Raw genomic sequence first — 17,382 nt, forward strand, 5'->3', positions numbered from 1 at the left:
AGCCACAGTTATCAAAAACTTTATTAAAAACATTCCTCCTACATATTTGTATGAGGCTGCATTTTTTTGTCTCAATGAAAATCACAGGTTAAATGCAGAAGATGTGAATATCTAGCAGTTTTCTACTGAGAAATAAGGACTTTCAAAACTGTAAAAGTAAAATGATCAAGTCTTCTGATTAAATCTTTTTATTTTGGAAGACAGTTCATTCTCTTTGAAATTATTGTTTTGAAAGGTTAATAAAATAGGTACTTGTCACTCCGTTTTTCTATATGCTTAACAAAACACTGTTTGCTAATCTTGTTCCCAGGATGTGCTGTCCCCAACTGTGAACTGTTTGCTAATCTTGTTCCCAGAATGAGCTGTCCCCAACTGCCAAACTACAAAATGTAACTTCTCTCCCTGCCCTCTCCAAGGAAAGTATATAAGCTCTGATTAAGCTGTTCTCAGGGCTCTATTGTGGAGAGCCATTCTGACATGTGATTGGGTGACTCCCGTTAAGGGCCTGAGGCACTCTGGCTGTGTCGGAGCTTTCCCGACCCTTTCCTGATGAGAGAGCCCATCTGTGTGGGGGTGTGCGTGACCACTGACCCCGGAGACCCAATCACTGACCCTGACCTTGGAGTGCAGCCCCCCCTCAACCTTCATTGGATGGAATTCTCCCCTGAATCTCTTGTTCCCCAAATAAAAGGCTACTCCCAGGCGTGTTCGCTCTCTCTCTCTCCTGCTAGCCCAGAGTAATCCTCGCTGCCCTGCTGGGCGGCTAGAGGCGGGAACCAGGGAGGCGAGCCGTCTCGGACCTAGGAATATAAATAAGGTAACTGGTTTGTGTGTTTTATTTCGATCTCTTCTAACTAACTTAATGCCTAGAACCTCATTAATGAAACCACTGCGCAGGCCGCGTGGTAGAATTGGCGCCCAAGAGGGGGGCATTCTAGATTAGTTAGATTGAGTGGGAGCACGCGCTAAAAAGATAAGAAAAAGAATAAAGATAAAGGAAAATAAGGAATAAAGATAAAGATAGAGGAAGAGGTGACATTTGGGTCACAAAAGTACCTGGAGATATTGAAGGAAAGAGACGTTAAATTACTTAAAATGGGAAATTCTACTTCTTCGGATAAGGAAATGTATCTGACTATTTTAGACAGTATAATTAATCAGAAAGGAAAACAGATAAAGAAAACTCAGTTATTACAATTCTTAAAGATTGTAGGTGAATATTGTCCTTGGTTTTGTGACCAAGAGTCTCCAAATTTACTTACTTGGGAGAAATTAGGAAGAAAGTTACAGAGAGTCTGTCTTTCTACTGAAATACCTGGAGGTATAGAAAATATACAGAAAACTTGGACAGCCCTAGAAGTTTGTCTTTTTGAATATATGGACCAAAGGTCATGGCCCCCTGAAGACCTTTTAAAAGGCATTCAAAGAGCTATTAGGTCTATTCAAATGGAAAATCAGCCTGAGGCTAAGTTAATTTCCTTTCCCTTGAGCCGTTTAAAGACAAAAGTGCTAGGAGCCAAGACAAAGGTTAGAATTGTGCAAGCTAGCCCGCAGACAGATTGTACAGAACAGCATGATACAGAAGAAGCATCTCTAATCTTAGAGAGCCCTCCGGAAGTGGTAAACGATCTTCCTAGAGAGGAAAATACAGAAGAAACTCCTAGAGGGGCTCAGGTTTCTTCTCAACCACGTGAGTTAGAAACCCAAATTCCAAATGGCGATAGTGCAGAGTCTGACTGTAGCTCACAGTCTGAGGAAGAATTAGACGTGGAAACTCAGGACTTAGAGAGAAATTTTAATAGATTGCATTTTGTTAGCATTTTGTTAAAATTTTTTTAAAATGCAATCTATTAAAATTTCTCTCTAAGTCCTGAGTTTCCACGTCTAAGGGGAATGGGAAAATAAACAAAGAGAGAAATGAATTACAGTAGATGGGGTAGAGAGAGAAGTTGGGAGGGGAGGGGAGGGGGGATAGTAGGGGATAGGAAAGGTAGCAGAATACAACAATTATTATTAGGGCATTATGTAAAATTGTGGATGTGTAACCGACGTGATTCTGCAATCTGCGTTTGGGGTAAAATTGGGGGTTCATAACCCACTTCAATCTAATGTATGAAATATAATATGTCAAGAGCTTGTAATGTTGTGAACAACCAATAAAAAAAAATAGATTGCATTTAGCACCACCTGCCCCAGCTTTTAAAATTCGGCCGGTACCTGCTAGAAGGACCAAATTTAACAGGTATGCTGAATTAAAGATGACCTTTCTTACCCCAGTTCAGCAAGGTATTAGGAAGGCTCAAGAAATGGGAGAGGATACTACTGGTTTTCACCTCTTTCCAGTTTTTGAGCAAACTAATGAACAAGATCAGAGAGTTAGAGTTCATGCTGTAATCCCTTTTAAAACTATCAAGGAATTGAAAAATGTATGTGGAACGTACGGCCCAAATTCGCCTTTTGTACAGAGTCTGATAGAAAATATTTGCTCTCAACCCCTTCCTCCTAGCGATTGGATTTTTTTAGCCAGATCTTGTCTCAGCGGGGGGGATTACTTACTTTGGAAAACTTATTGGACTGATTTTTGTAATGAACAGGCAGAAAGAAACAGAAGACAGGGCATAGAAACGCCAGTAACGATGTTTTTAGGGACTGAAGATTTTGCTGATTTAGAAAGACAGTTAAATTATGATTTTGTAGTATACAATCAAATAACTGATTGTGCAAAACGCGCTTGGAGGCAAATTGTCCCCAAGGACCAGTCCAATTTAGTTCTTACCAAAATCAGACAAGGTGCCAGTGAGACTTATTCAGATTTCGTAGCCCGACTATATCAGGCTGCGAACAGGTCCATCGGGGACCCAGGAGCTAGCGAATTTATCGTTAGGCAATTGGCTTTTGAGAACGCATATAAAATTTGTCAGGATGTTCTCTGACCCCATCGTAAAAAAGGAACAATTTCTGAGTATATTGGCTTGTGTTCTGACTTAGATTCCACTCAGTTGCAAACTGTGGCCTTAGCAACAGCATTAAAAGAAACCTTGGGGCCGCAAAATTCAGGTCAGAAGTCCCGCAGTAGATGTTACGTTTGTGGAAAAAACAATCATTTTGCCCGTGAGTGTCACATGCGCAATTTTAAGTTTAGGGCTCCATCTACTGGCGATAATAGATATTGCAGGACTCAGCGCCACGCGGTCGATTCAGGTGGCGCGGATGAGCCCGCCTTCTCGCCACAGGTATTTCCTCCTAGCGAGGGGACAAAAAACTTCCGTTCGGCCCCTCCCCAGGCCCAGAAACAATATGGGGAGAGGTCGCACAGTGTGACGTCACTGGCAGCGCCGACCAGAACAGTCCGCGATTTTTACCGGGACAGGGACAGAGATCACAGACAGTTTTCTTAGGACCTTCAAAGACAGTTGAATTAGATCCTGAAACGGGGCCGGAACAAATTCCTACTGGGATTTTCGGGCCACTTTCTGAAAATTCTGTAGGTTTAATTTTGGGGTGTAATAATTTAAAGGGAGCTATTGAGGTCATACCTGGTGTGATAGATTCAGAATTTAAAGGGCAGTTATATGTTACTGTAAGATCCAATTATGCCCTAAGGCTCACCCCAAAGGATATTTTTGCTCAATTAATATTATTGCCTTGTGTCTCAGAAAGGCACCTGCCGGTAGATTCAGTTTCTAAACCGCCGGACAGAGTATATTGGTCCCAGTTGGTACGGCAAGAACGCCCTTTATTAAAACTTAGAATTAATAATAAAAATTTCCTAGGCATCATAGACACAGGAGCTGATAGCTTGGTATTGTCCAGTCAGTTTTGGCCTAGGAACTGGCCTTTACATGTATCACCAGCTAACCTAGAAGGAATAGGACAGGTTTCACAGCCTGCTCAAAGTGCCAACTATCTCCGTTGGGAAGATTCTGATGGGAACAGTGGAGTATTTAAACCTTATGTGTTAGAGTCTTTACCAGCTAACCTATGGGGAAGAGATATATTAGCCAAAATGGGGTTGTTATTAGTTACTCCAAATTCTATAAGGTCAGTTGAGGAAGTTAATCAGGGGTATTTTCCTGGAGATGATAAGGAGACCTTTCAGGAAGAATATCTGTTTACAAGCCAGTCTCCATGACAAAGATTAGTAAATACTCCAGACCAAAATTTTTACTAGGGGCCCTGAGTACTTCCCCGATCCCTAAGACAGCTGAAAAAATCACGTGGCTCACAGAGGAGCCTATATGGATTTCTCAGTGGCCCATCTCCGGGGAAAAGCTTAAAATAATTCATAGATTAGTTGCGGAACAACTTCAGGCTGGTCATATTGAACCAACACTTAGTCCTTGGAATACACCTATTTTTGTTATTAAGAAAAAGTCAGGAAATTGGAGATTACTACAGGATTTAAGGGCAACAAATCAGGCAATTTAGCCTATGGGATCATTACAGCCAGGACTTCCCTCCCCCACAGCCATTCCTTTAGATTATAGCTTGATGGTAATAGATTTAAAAGACTTTTTTTTCTCTATAAGGTTACATCCTGAAGATTTTGAAAGATTTGCTTTCACTGTCCCAGCAATTAATTTTAAGGAACCTGTTAAAAGATATTGTTGGAAGGTACTTCCTCAGGGAATGCGTAATAGTCCTACACTGTGCCAAAAATATGTTGACAAGGCAATAGATCCCATTAGAAATAGCTTCCCTGATGCATACATTATTCATTTTATGGATGATATATTATTGGCTCATGCTAATCCAGAAGTACTTTCAGAAATTTTTACTCAGTTAGAGACTTCACTTACAGCAATGGGTTTATGTATAGCTCCTCAAAAAATTCAAAAGGTATCTCCTTTTCAATATCTAGGTCAGATAATTCAGGGACGTACAATCCGTCCTCAAAATCTTCACATAAGAGTTAAGGAGTTACGTACCCTTAATGGTTTTAAAAAACTATTAGGAGATATTAACTGGCTAAGACCATGTTTAAAGCTAACTACTTCTGAGTTAAGTCCTTTATTTCAGATATTACAAGGAAATCCTTCTCCAACCTCTCCACGTCAACTAACTTTAGAGGCCAAGGCAGCCTTAAAGAAAGTGGAAATTGCAATTAAAAATGCACAGCTTACTAGAATAGATCCTAAAGAAATAATGTATTTATTAATATTTCCAACTGAACATACCCCAACAGGAGCCATATGGCAAAGATTAGGAGTTATTGAATGGATTTATTTATTCCATTCCCCTCAAAAAACATTAATTCCTTTTCATGATTCTATAGCTCAATTAGTAATTAAAGGTAGGACTAGGATTTTACAATTAATTGGATCTGAGCCTGATATCATAATTATTCCATTTTCTGTTCAACAGACTAATTGGCTTTTTCAAACTTCTACCTCATGGCAAATAGCTTTTGCAGATTTCCCTGGCCAGATAGATAGCCATTATCCTCATGATAAGATTGTACAATTTGCATCATTAACATCACTTATTTTTCCAAAGATTGTACGTTCTCATCCAATAGAGGAAGCTTTATCGGTGTTCACGGATGGTTCCAACTCTGGTAAGGCAGGTTTCTTCAGCCGTGTTCACACAGAGGTAATACAAACTTCTTATACTTCTGCCCAAAGAGCAGAGCTCCAAGCTCTGATTTGTGCCTTAGATTATTTTTCAAATGAGCCTATTAATATCTATTCTGACAGCTTATATGCAGTTGGAGTTACCAAAAATATTGAAACCTCAGTTATTGGGTATACTTCATCACAGGAGTTATTTGAATTATTTCATAATTTACAAAAGACCGTGCTAATGCGAAAGTACCCATGTTTCATAGGACACATCCGTGCCCATACTAACCTTCCTGGACCTCTAGTTGCAGGTAATGACAAAATTGATAAATTAGTAGCTTTTTGTCAACAGATGTCTTCGTATGACTGTGCACTAGCTTCCCATTACTTACATCATCAAAATGCTTCTAGCTTACGTAAAAAATTTAATATTACCAGAGAACAAGCTTGTCAGATTGTAAGCCAATGCCCTAAGTGTGTTATTCACACTCCATCTCTGCCATCAGGGGTAAATCCCCATGGATTAAAACCAAATCAGATATGGCAAATGGATGTAACTCATATTCCTCAATTTGGTAAGCAATGTTATGTGCATGTCATAGTGGACACTTATTCTAGATTTATTTTTGCCACAGCACGTACTAAGGAAAATACTCAACATGTAATTTCTCATTGCTTAGCAGCTTTTTCCGTTTTAGGGTGCCCTATGCAGATTAAAACAGATAATGCTCCAGCTTATGTAAGCGCTTCTTTTCAACAATTTTGCCAAGAGTTTAAAATTAATCATAAAACAGGAATTCCTTATAACCCCCAAGGTCAAGCCATTGTAGAACGAGCTCATTTATCTATTAAACTTCAATTACAAAAATTAAATGGGGAAAATAAGATAGTGACTCCCCAAAATAGCCTTAATCATGCCTTGTTTGTTTTAAACTTTTTAAACTGTGATGCAGAAGGTCACACTGCTGCTGAGAGGCAAATGTCTCCCTCAGTAACAGGCCTATTAGGCAGAGTTTTGTGGAAAGATTTACAGACTGGTCAGTGGAAGGGTCCGGACCCAGTAATAACATGGGGCCGAGGTCATGCTTGTATCTTCCCAGAAGGTGCTTTCCGTCCTATTTGGGTGCCTGAACGTGCTATCAGACATGGAGGAAATAGAACCCAGACTCAAGCGACTGAGGATCGACCCGGAGGAGCCACAACCCAGAAGGAGGACATATTGGAAAACGATGAAGAAAGACCAGATTGAACCAGCCAAGAAGCTGATTTCGTGGAAAGATGTGAAGAAATTGACAACCCAGGCCTCCTAAATACTTCGACGCCTAGGAAAGAACAGGACCCCAGTCTTGATGGTAGCGACAGTAATTGCCCTACTGGGCTGTCAGGTAAAAGGGAATCAAGTAGACACTTATTGGACATATTTCCCAGATCCACCCCTGGTACACCCAGCTGTGTGGACTGGAAAATCTATTCCAGTATTTACTAATGACTCATTCATGATGGGAGGATTTACAGATACTCATATTACTCCCAATCATGTGACTAGATTTAATTATTCTGGCTACAGTGCCCAATTACCTTTATGTTGGACACATGATAAACATGCTGGCTGTCTGAAAGTATCATTTGAAGAAAAGACAGCGATCGGAAAACCTAGACTGACAAATAATTCTATTTATGGGGACTTAAAACCTAATACTAGATCAGTAATTAAGATGGGACTTTCCCATAACAAGCCAGTCATTTCTGCAAAACCTCCATAGATACCCCACTGTCCAAACAGTTCTACAATTGAAATTGGCACCTTTCCTAAATGGATGGATTATGTAAATACCTTTCCTGTACAACATAAGGTGTCTAAAGCTAGTGGGTATATTTTAAACTGGTCTCCAAAAGTTGATAAGAGACAATTACGAAGAAATTCTGCTATGACACCTACAGGATTTGTTAGTAATATTTTGACTTATAGTAAAGGAGGTATTCAAAAAGATATTTGACGTTTAATTGCTGCGTCAGAATTTTTACATTTTATAGATAAACCTTTACCAAAATTTGTTGGCAAGAACTGTAAAGAGGGATCTTGCTATGGCTTAAGAGCCTGTGTCCAATCTCCTTATGTTTTAATTATTGGAAATGTAAAAGTTAGATGGATAGATGACAGATATATTGTTACTTGTAATAAGTGCAACCTAACTAATTGTATTTCTAGGTATAATGGAAGAAAAGGAGTGCTGATACTTCATCAGCCCTCTTTTGTTTTATTACCTGCTAATATTTCAGAGCCATGGTATGCTGATGCTGGTTTACAAGTCTTGCAGCAAATTCATGCCCAGCTAACCAGACCTAAACGTGCTATTGGAGTCATAATTGTTGGTGTCTTAGCACTGGTCTCATTTATTGCCTCAACTGTCTCTGCATCTCTGACATTGTCTCAGAATATTCAACATGCAAAATTTCTTAATAATTTAGCTCAAAATACTTCCAAGGCTCTGCGTAATCAAGTAAATATTGATGAAAGGATTGAGACTAAGTTAAACGCCTTAGAGGTGACTGTCATAAACATAGGTAATGAACTTTCAGCCTTAAAATTTAAGGAAAGGCTTAAATGCCATGCTAATTATAAGTATGTATGTGTTACAGCTGCAAAGTACAATGCTTCTCTCTGGGATTGGGAGAAGGTTAAAAACCATTTATTAGGTATTTGGCAAAATAGTAATAATAGCTTGGATATTCTGGAACTTCATCACCATATCCAAGACATTCAAAATAATAGAGCTGATTTTTCAGATCCTTCTTCTTTGGCTAACCAAATATTGAAGGAGTTAAATGGATTCAACCCTGGAAATATTCTTAAACACTCCGCTTGGTACATTATTGGATCATTCTCTTTGCTGTTAATTCTCTTTTGTATTGTAACTATAGGATGGCGAGTCTTCCAATCAAGAATCCAGGGACTCCAGAGAGTGAACCGCCACCTCATTGTTAAGAAAAGAAAGGGGGAACCAGCGGCCACCATCTTGGAGAGCTGAAGTATCCACCGCCACTCTCCGACAGATTGCAACAACAAACAGGTGTGTGTCACCCAGCTCAGCCCCCATACATAGGGGGATTTCGCTTAAAATCTCTCCTAGACTTTCAGGGGGAGGGACTATCAGAGTGAGCCTGCATAAAGACTAAAGGAGAGCTAGAGGCACCTGACGCTCAACCCCCCCCTCCCATCAGCGGGCAAAACAAAACCTGTCTAGCCAGCACTGGGGGAGGGGCAAGCAGAAAAAATCAAAACCATAGAGTGCCGGGGATCCCAAAAGCCAACGGTGTGACCCCGGAGATCCAGGCTGTCTGATACGCGCGGCCTGCCCCGAGGCTACAGAAGGCGTGGCGCCCCAGAGAAGGGGTTAACCAGTCAGCAGGGAATTAAGTGGCTGCGACACGGTGGTATCCCACCAGCCAAGCCCAAGCCCGCACTGACCCCTGGGCTGAGTTCGGGATTGCTGACAAGGACGGAAGCGGTACAGCCCCACCCCCCACAAGGGACACTCCACTAAGGTAACCAGCGGCCACCATCTTGGAGAGCTGAAGTATCCACTGCCACTCTCCGACAGATTGCAACAACAAACAGGTGTGTGTCACCCAGCTCAGCCCCCATACATAGGGGGATTTCGCTTAAAATCTCTCCTAGACTTTCAGGGGGAGGGACTATCAGAGTGAGCCTGCATAAAGACTAAAGGAGAGCTAGAGGCACCTGACCCTCAACCCCCCCCTCCCATCAGTGGGCAAAACAAAACCTGTCTAGCCAGCGCTGGGGGAGGGGCAAGCAGAAAAAATCAAAACCATAGAGTGCCGGGGATCCCAAAAGCCAACGGTGTGACCCCAGAGATCCAGGCTGTCTGATACGCGCGGCCTGCCCCGAGGCTACAGAAGGCGTGGCGCCCCAGAGAAGGGGTTAACCAGTCAGCAGGGAATTAAGTGGCTGCGACACGGTGGTATCCCACCAGCCAAGCCCAAGCCCGCACTGACCCCTGGGCTGAGTTCGGGATTGCTGACAAGGACGGAAGCGGTACAGCCCCACCCCCCACAAGGGACACTCCACTAAGGTAACCAGCGGCCACCATCTTGGAGAGCTGAAGTATCCACCGCCACTCTCCGACAGATTGCAACAACAAAACAGGCACAGAGTACAGTTTGAACTGCCGAGAATCATCACTGAGGGGAAATCTGGTCTAGCAGGAGAAACCAAGGCTAGCAGGAGAAACCAGGAGCCTAGATGCAAGGCCCTCGCAACTGGGCAGCGGTAAACTGCAGGCCCGCCGGCGACAGTTCACCCACTGCCCGCATAACTGGGCGGTAGGAGAACGCCCTCCCGCTGGTGACGGATCACCTGCCCGCGGCCTGTGATACTGGGCGGCTGGAGTCTACCCGCCTGCCACGACCGGGAGCTGAAACCACACAGAGACAGTCCAGTCACACCCCCCCATTAGGGCACCCCGGCAAGGAGACTGGGGCCCGTCATAGCAGAGTAGTGTCATCACTGGAGCTCGAACATAGGAATTCCTTCCCAGCGGAATCCACGTTAGCAGTCATACTTCAACAACACAAAGGAGAGACATCAGAGTAATACAGAAACAAAACAAATCTATAGAGGAGAGCAGAAACACGACAATCAAAGAGAGCTGGAAAGTAACATGGACAACATGAGAAAACAAGGGAAAAAAGGATTACAAACAATGCAAGACTACTCAATTCTACAGGAGGAAATAGAAACTTCAGAAACAGGTATAGGGAAAGAACTCAAGGCATACCTAACTCGAATGGAAAGGAATATTAGAGAAGACATGAGACAGCAAGTCCAAGAAATAAAAATATATTTTGAAAATGAATTAAACAAACAAATTCAAATGGCAAAGAACGAGCTCTACCAGGAGATAGAGATCTTAAAAAAAAATCAAACAATAATCCTAGAATTACAGGAAACTATAAACCAAATTAAAAACTCAAACGAGAATATTACAAATAGACTTGATCAAGTAGAAGTCAGAACATCAGATAACGAAGACAAGGTTTATCAACTTGAAAAGAATATAGTCAACACAGAAAAGATGCTTAAATCCCACGAGCAATCTATTCAAGAGATATGGGATGTCATAAAAAAACCAAATCTGAGAGTCATAGGGATAGAAGAAGGCACAGAGATTCAAACCAAAGGAATGGACAGCATATTAAATGAAATAATTCTAGAAAACTTCCCAGAGATGAAAGATGGAATGGATTGCCAAATCCTGGAAGCCTACAGGACCCCAAACATTCAAAACCATAATAGACCAACCCCAAGACATATAATTATGAAGATAGCCAACGTACAGAACAAGGAGAGAATATTAAAAGCTACGAGAGAAAAGAGGCAGATTACTTTCAGGGGTAAACCAATTAGGTTAACGACAGATTTCTCATCACAAACTTTGAAAGCGAGAAGATCCTGGAATAATGTATTTCAAACGCTGAAAAATAATGGATTCCAACCAAGAATACTATATCCAGCAAAATTGAGCTTCAAATTTGACAATGAAATTAAAATCTTTCACGATAAACAAAAGCTAAAAGAATTTGCAGCAAGAAAACCAGCTCTGCAAAGCATTTTGAACAAAACACTACAAGAAGAGGATGTGAAAAATAGTGCCCAAAACTAACAGCAGGAAGTATCTCAGTAAAGGGGGAGGAAAATAACCAAAAAGCAAAACTAACCAAACTAAAATAAATAAATAAAGAAGCATGACTGGAAATACAAATCATATCTCAATTGTAACCTTAAATGTTAATGGCCTAAACTCACCAATCAAGAGACATAGGCTAGTAACCTGGATCAAAAAAACAAATCCAACAATATGCTGCCTTCAGGAGACTCATATGATAGGAAAAGACATACACAGGCTGAAGGTAAAAGGTTGGGAAAAATCATACCACTCACAGGGCCCTCGGAAGCAAGCAGGAGTGGCCATACTCATATCGAATAAAATCAACTTCAAACCTAAGTTAATCAAGAAGGATAAAGAAGGTCACTATATACTGTTAAAAGGAACCATCCACCAACAAGACATAACAATCATCAATTTGTATGCACCCAACAATGGAGCTGCAACGTTCATAAAACAAACTCTCCTCAAGTTCAAGAGTCAAATAGACCACAACACAATAATTATGGGTGACTTCAACACACCGCTCTCGCCATTAGACAGATCCTCTAGACAAAAACTGAATAAAGAAACTATAAAACTCAACAGCACAATCAATAACCTAGACTTAACCGACATATATAGAATATATCAACCATCATCAAGTGGATACACGTTCTTCTCAGCAGCACATGGATCCTACTCAAAGATAGACCATATATTATGCCATAAGACAACTCTTAGTAAATATAAAGGAGTGGAGATAATACCATGCACCATATCTGACCATAATGGAATGAAATTGGAAATCAATGATAAAAGAAGGAAGGAAAAATCCTACATCACATGGAAAATGAACAATATGTTATTGAATGATCAATGGGTTATAGAAGACATAAAGGAGGAGATGAAAAAATTCTTAGAGTCAAATGATAACACAGACACAACATACCGGAATTTATGGGACACAATGAAAGCAGTTTTAAGAGGGAAATTCATTTCTTGGAGTTCTTACCTCAAAAAAAGAAAAAACCAACAAATAAATGAACTCACACAACACCTCAAAAATCTAGAAAAGGAAGAGCAAAACAACAGCAAATGTAGTAGAAGACAAGAAATAATTAAAATTAGAGCAGAAATCAACGAAATTGAAACAAAAGAAACCATTGAAAAAATAGATAAAACTAAAAGTTGGTTCTTTGAAAAAATAAATAAGATAGACAAGCCCTTAGCCATGCTAACGAAAAGAAGAAGAGAGAGAACTCAAATTACTAACATACGGGATGAAAAAGGCAATATCACAACAGACACTACAGAAATACAGAAGATAATTAGAAAGTATTTTGAAACCCTATATTCCAATAAAATAGAAGATAACGAAGATATCGATAAATTTCTTAAGGCATATGAATCGCCCAGATTGAGACAGGAAGACACACACAATTTAAACAGACCAATAACAAAAGAAGAAATAGAAGAAGCCATCAAAAGACTACCAACTAAGAAAAGCCCTGGACCAGATGGGTATACAGCGGAGTTCTACAAAACCTTCAAAGAAGAATTAATACCAATACTTTTCAAGCTATTCCAAGAAATAGAAAAAGAAGGAGCTCTTCCAAATTCATTCTATGAGGCCAACATCACTTTGATCCCAAAACCAGACAAAGATACTTCAAAGAAAGAAAACTACAGACCAATATCTCTAATGAACTTGGATGCAAAAATTCTCAATAAAATTCTGGCGAATCGAATACAAAAACATATCAGAAAACTTGTGCACCATGATCAAGTAGGATTCATTCCTGGGATGCAAGGATGGTTCAATATACGGAAATCAATAAATGCTATTCACCACATCAATAGACTTAAAGACAAGAACCACATGATCATCTCGATGGATGCAGAAAAAGCATTTGACAAAGTACAGCATCCCTTTATGTTCAAAACACTAGAAAAACTAGGGATAACAGGAACTTACCTCAACATTGTAAAAGCTATCTATGCTAAGCCTCAGGCTAGCATCATTCTGAATGGAGAAAAATTGAAGGCATTCCCTCTAAAATCTGGAACAAGACAGGGATGCCCTCTATCACCACTTCTATTCAATTTAGTTCTCGAAGTACTAGCCAGAGCAATTAGACAGACAAAAGAAATTAAAGGCATAAAAATAGGAAAAGAAGAAATTAAACTATTGCTATTTGCGGATGACATGATAATATACTTAACAGACCCAAAAGAGTCTACAAAGAAGCTGCTAGAGTTAATAAATGAATTCAGCAAAGTGGCAGGTTATAAAATCAACACGCATAAATCAAAGGCATTCCTATATATCAGCAACAAAACTTCTGAAATGGAAATAAGGAAAACCACTCCATTCACAATATCCTCAAAGAAAATAAGATACTTGGGAATCAACCTAACAAAAGAGGTGAAAGATTTATACAATGAAAACTACAGAACCCTAAAGAGAGAGATAGCAGAAGATCTCAGAAGATGGAAAAATGTACCCTGTTCATGGATAGGCTGAACTAACATCATCAAAATGGCGATATTACCCAAAGTTCTCTATAGGTTTAATGCGATGCCAATCAAAATACCAACGGCATTTCTTGTAGAAATAGACAAAGCAATCATGAAATTCATATGGAAAAACAAAAGACCCAGAATAGCAAAAGCAATTCTAAGCAGGAAGTGTGAATCTGGAGGTATAGCGATACCAGAGGTCAAACTGTACTACAAAGCAATAGTAACAAAAACAGCATGGTACTGGTACCAAAACAGGCGGGTGGACGAATGGTACAGAGTAGAAGACACAGAGACTAATCCACAAAGTTACAACTATCTTATATTTGATAAAGGGGCTAAAAGCATGCAATGGAGGAAGGATAGCATCTTCAACAAATGGTGCTGGGAAAATTGGAAATCCATATGCAACAAAATGAAATTGAATCCCTTTCTCTCGCCATCCACAAAAATTAACTCAAAATGGATCAGGGAGCTAGATATCAAATCAGAGACACTGCGTCTGATAGAAGAAAAAGTTGGCTACGATCTACAAATTGTGGGGTCGGGCTCCAAATTCCTTAATAGGACACCCATAGCCCAAGAGTTAACAACTAGAATCAACAAATGGGACTTACTTAAACTAAAAAGTTTTTTCTCAGCAAGAGAAACAATAAAAGAGGTAAATAGAGAGCCTACATCCTGGGAACAAATCTTTACCCCCCACACCTCCGATAGAGCCCTAATATCCAGAATGTACAAAGAACTCAAAAAATTAAACAATAAGATAACAAATAACCCAATTAACAAATGGGCCAAGGACCTCAACAGACACTTCTCAGAGGAGGACATACAATCAATCAACAAGTTCATGAAAAAATGCTCACCATCTCTAGCAATCAGAGAAATGCAAATCAAAACCACCCTAAGATACCATCTCACTCCAGTAAGATTGGCAGCCATTATGAAGTCAAACAACAACAAGTGTTGGCGGGGATGTGGGGAAAAAGGTACACTTGTACACTGCTGGTGGGGCTGCAAAATGGTGAGGCCAATTTGGAAAGCAGTATGGAGATTCCTGGGAAAGCTGGGAATGGAACCACCATTTGACCCAGCTATTGCACTTCTCGGACTATTCCCTGAGGACCTTAAAAGAGCGCACTATAGGGAGACGGCTGCATCAATGATTATAGTGGCACAATTCACAATAGCTAGACTGTGGAACCAACCTACATGCCCTTCAATAGATGAATGGATAAAAAAAATGTGGCATCTATACACTATGGAGTATTATGCAGCACTAAGAAATGACAAAATCATAGAATTTGCAGGGAAATGGATGGCATTAGAGCAGATTATGCTAAGTGAAGCTAGCCAAGCCCTAAAAAACAAATGCCAAATGTCTGCTTTGATATAAAGAGAACAACTAAGAACAGAACAGGAAAGAAGAGCATGTGGAAAAGACTACAGTAAACAAAGACGAATGGGGGGAGAGAAACGGAGAGAGAAGGGAAAGCATATGGAAATGGTAGGAGACCTTCAAGGATATATAAAATTATAAGAGGCTATGAGGGGCAAGGGGGAGGGAAAAAAAAGGGAGAGAATTGAATAACAGCAGGGGAGGTAGAGAGGGAAGATGGGAGGGGAGGGGAGGGGAGGGGAGGGGGGATAGTAGGGGATAGGAAAGGTAGCAGAATACAACAGACACTAATATGGCATTATGTAAAAATGTGAATATGTAACAGATGTGATTCTGCAATCTATATTTGGGGTGAAAATGGGAGTTCAAAACACAATTTGAGTCTAATGTATGAAAGATGATATATCATGAGCTATGTAATGCTTTAAATAATCAATAAAAAATTTAAAAAAAATAAAATACTTGGGACCAGAAAAAAAAAAAAGAAAAGAAAGGGGGAATATGTGGAGAGCCATTCTGACACGTGATTGGGTGACTCCCGTCAAGGGCCTGAGGCGCTCTGGCTGTGTCGGAGCTTTCCCGACCCTTTCCTGATGAGAGAGCTCATCCGTGTGGGGGTGTGCGTGACCACTGACCCTGGAGACCCAATAACTGACCCTGACCTTGGAGTGCAGCCCCCCCTCAACCTTCATTGGATGGAATTCTCCCCTGAATCTCTTGTTCCCCAAATAAAAGGCTACTCCCAGGCGTGTTCGCTCTCTCTCTCTCCTGCTAGCCCAGAGTAATCCTCGCTGCCCTGCTGGGCGGCTAGAGGCGGGAACCAGGGAGGCGAGCCGTCTCGGACCTAGCAATATAAATAAGGTAACTGGTTTGTGTGTTTTATTTCAATCTCTTCTAACTAACTTAATGCCTAGAACCTCATTAATGAAACCACTGCGCAGGCCTCGTGGTAGACTCTATCTCTCTTTGTTATAGAGAGCTCTGGGCCCTAGCATGCTGGAAACCAAATAAACCCTCCCTTCTGCTGTTGCATAAGACAGTCTCTTGTGGTCTCTTCCTCTGACGTTTCGCTGGACCCTTACAGTTTCTGTTAACATGCAATAGGTTGTCAATACTCTGAAGCAATAAAATATCTTTAAATTGGAATTAATTGCTATTTCTAATGTGGCAAATATTGGTAGACATAATCCACATACAAATGATTACCTTGGAGTGCACACTACTTTCTAAGAGCATGTAAAGACCCTGAAACCAAAATGTTTGAGAACTGCTGATTTACTCCCTGAGGCATGAATCAAAGGGACAGCTTGATAAAGAGCGATTGGAACAGAAGTTCATTCTGGCAAAGTCCTAGGTCCTGGGCTTGGCACTCAGGGTCTACAGAGGGGTCTGCGGTGTGGACACAGACCACTGGGGATTCCCCTTCTGCCTGGTGTTTCACTTCTCATTTTCCCAACCTGGGTCAGGTAGTTCTGCCTGGACACTCCTGACAGAGCCCTAGTTCTCACTCCCATTGTTTGTCTTGCTCCAAGAGAAGCGAATCAGCTTCACCACAGTTCAGTTGTAAAGTTCCAACCTACTGGCCTGGACGCAAAATCACCATAGAACTGCACATTGGGGGTTATGGCTTCCGGAAAGCTGCTCCTGCTGCTATCAGAGGCCCTGGTCCGGAACTGAGACCTGGGCAGGTGAGTGCAGGGTGGGGAGGGAAATGGCCTCTTCGAGGGAGGAGCCAGGGGACCTTCCTGTGAGAGCACAGGACACAGAAAAATTAAAGTCTCCATTGTCTCTCAGGACAAGTAAGGGCCCATACACTCCCCTTCGTGGCTAGAGGGTCTGCTGTTCCTGACCCTCCACTCCAGCCCCTGAATCTAGCCATTTTAAGTCCCATTGCCCCTTAGCGTCTCTCCACCCTGCTCCTCTGTTCTTGGCCAGGGTCTGGCACCAGGAGGAGAGTCCTGCAGGTCTCAGCGGCTCCCTTCCCCAGGCTCCCACTCCTTGACGTGTTTCGAAATCTCCGTGTCCCGGCCGGGCAGGGAGCCCTGGTACACGGAAGTGGGCTACGTGGACGACACGCTTCGACAGCGACTCTGGGACACCAAGGATGGAGCCCAGGGCACCTTGGATGGAGAAGCTGGGGCCAGAGTAACATAAACACAGGGATTGCTAAGAACAACGCGCAGAATCACCGAGTGAACCTGAACACCCTGCGCGGCTACTACAACCAGAGCGA

At 41.4% G+C, this 17,382-nt stretch overlaps 1 protein-coding gene and 2 pseudogenes across 8 annotated transcripts in view; all 3 read left to right on the forward strand.

The window, feature by feature from the left end:
- Positions 1-17,382, forward strand: part of LOC308648830 (patr class I histocompatibility antigen, A-126 alpha chain-like) — a 365,404-nt gene that overhangs the window by 97,836 nt on the left and 250,186 nt on the right. The gene's annotated exons all lie outside the window — the stretch shown is intronic.
- Positions 1-17,382, forward strand: part of LOC308648838 (saoe class I histocompatibility antigen, A alpha chain-like) — a 140,737-nt pseudogene that overhangs the window by 84,261 nt on the left and 39,094 nt on the right. The window lies entirely within an intron of this gene.
- LOC308650379 (patr class I histocompatibility antigen, A-126 alpha chain-like) overlaps positions 1-17,382 on the forward strand; it is a 30,597-nt pseudogene that overhangs the window by 6,910 nt on the left and 6,305 nt on the right. Inside the window, exons 2-3 of the transcript in view lie at positions 16,682-16,837; positions 17,085-17,294. The product of the transcript in view is annotated as a patr class I histocompatibility antigen, A-126 alpha chain-like (transcript). The remainder of the gene's footprint in view (positions 1-16,681; positions 16,838-17,084; positions 17,295-17,382) is intronic.

The sequence above is a fragment of the Spermophilus citellus genome (assembly GCF_964194105.1).
Source record: "Spermophilus citellus genome assembly, chromosome: 5".
Classification (NCBI taxonomy): domain Eukaryota; kingdom Metazoa; phylum Chordata; class Mammalia; order Rodentia; family Sciuridae; genus Spermophilus; species Spermophilus citellus.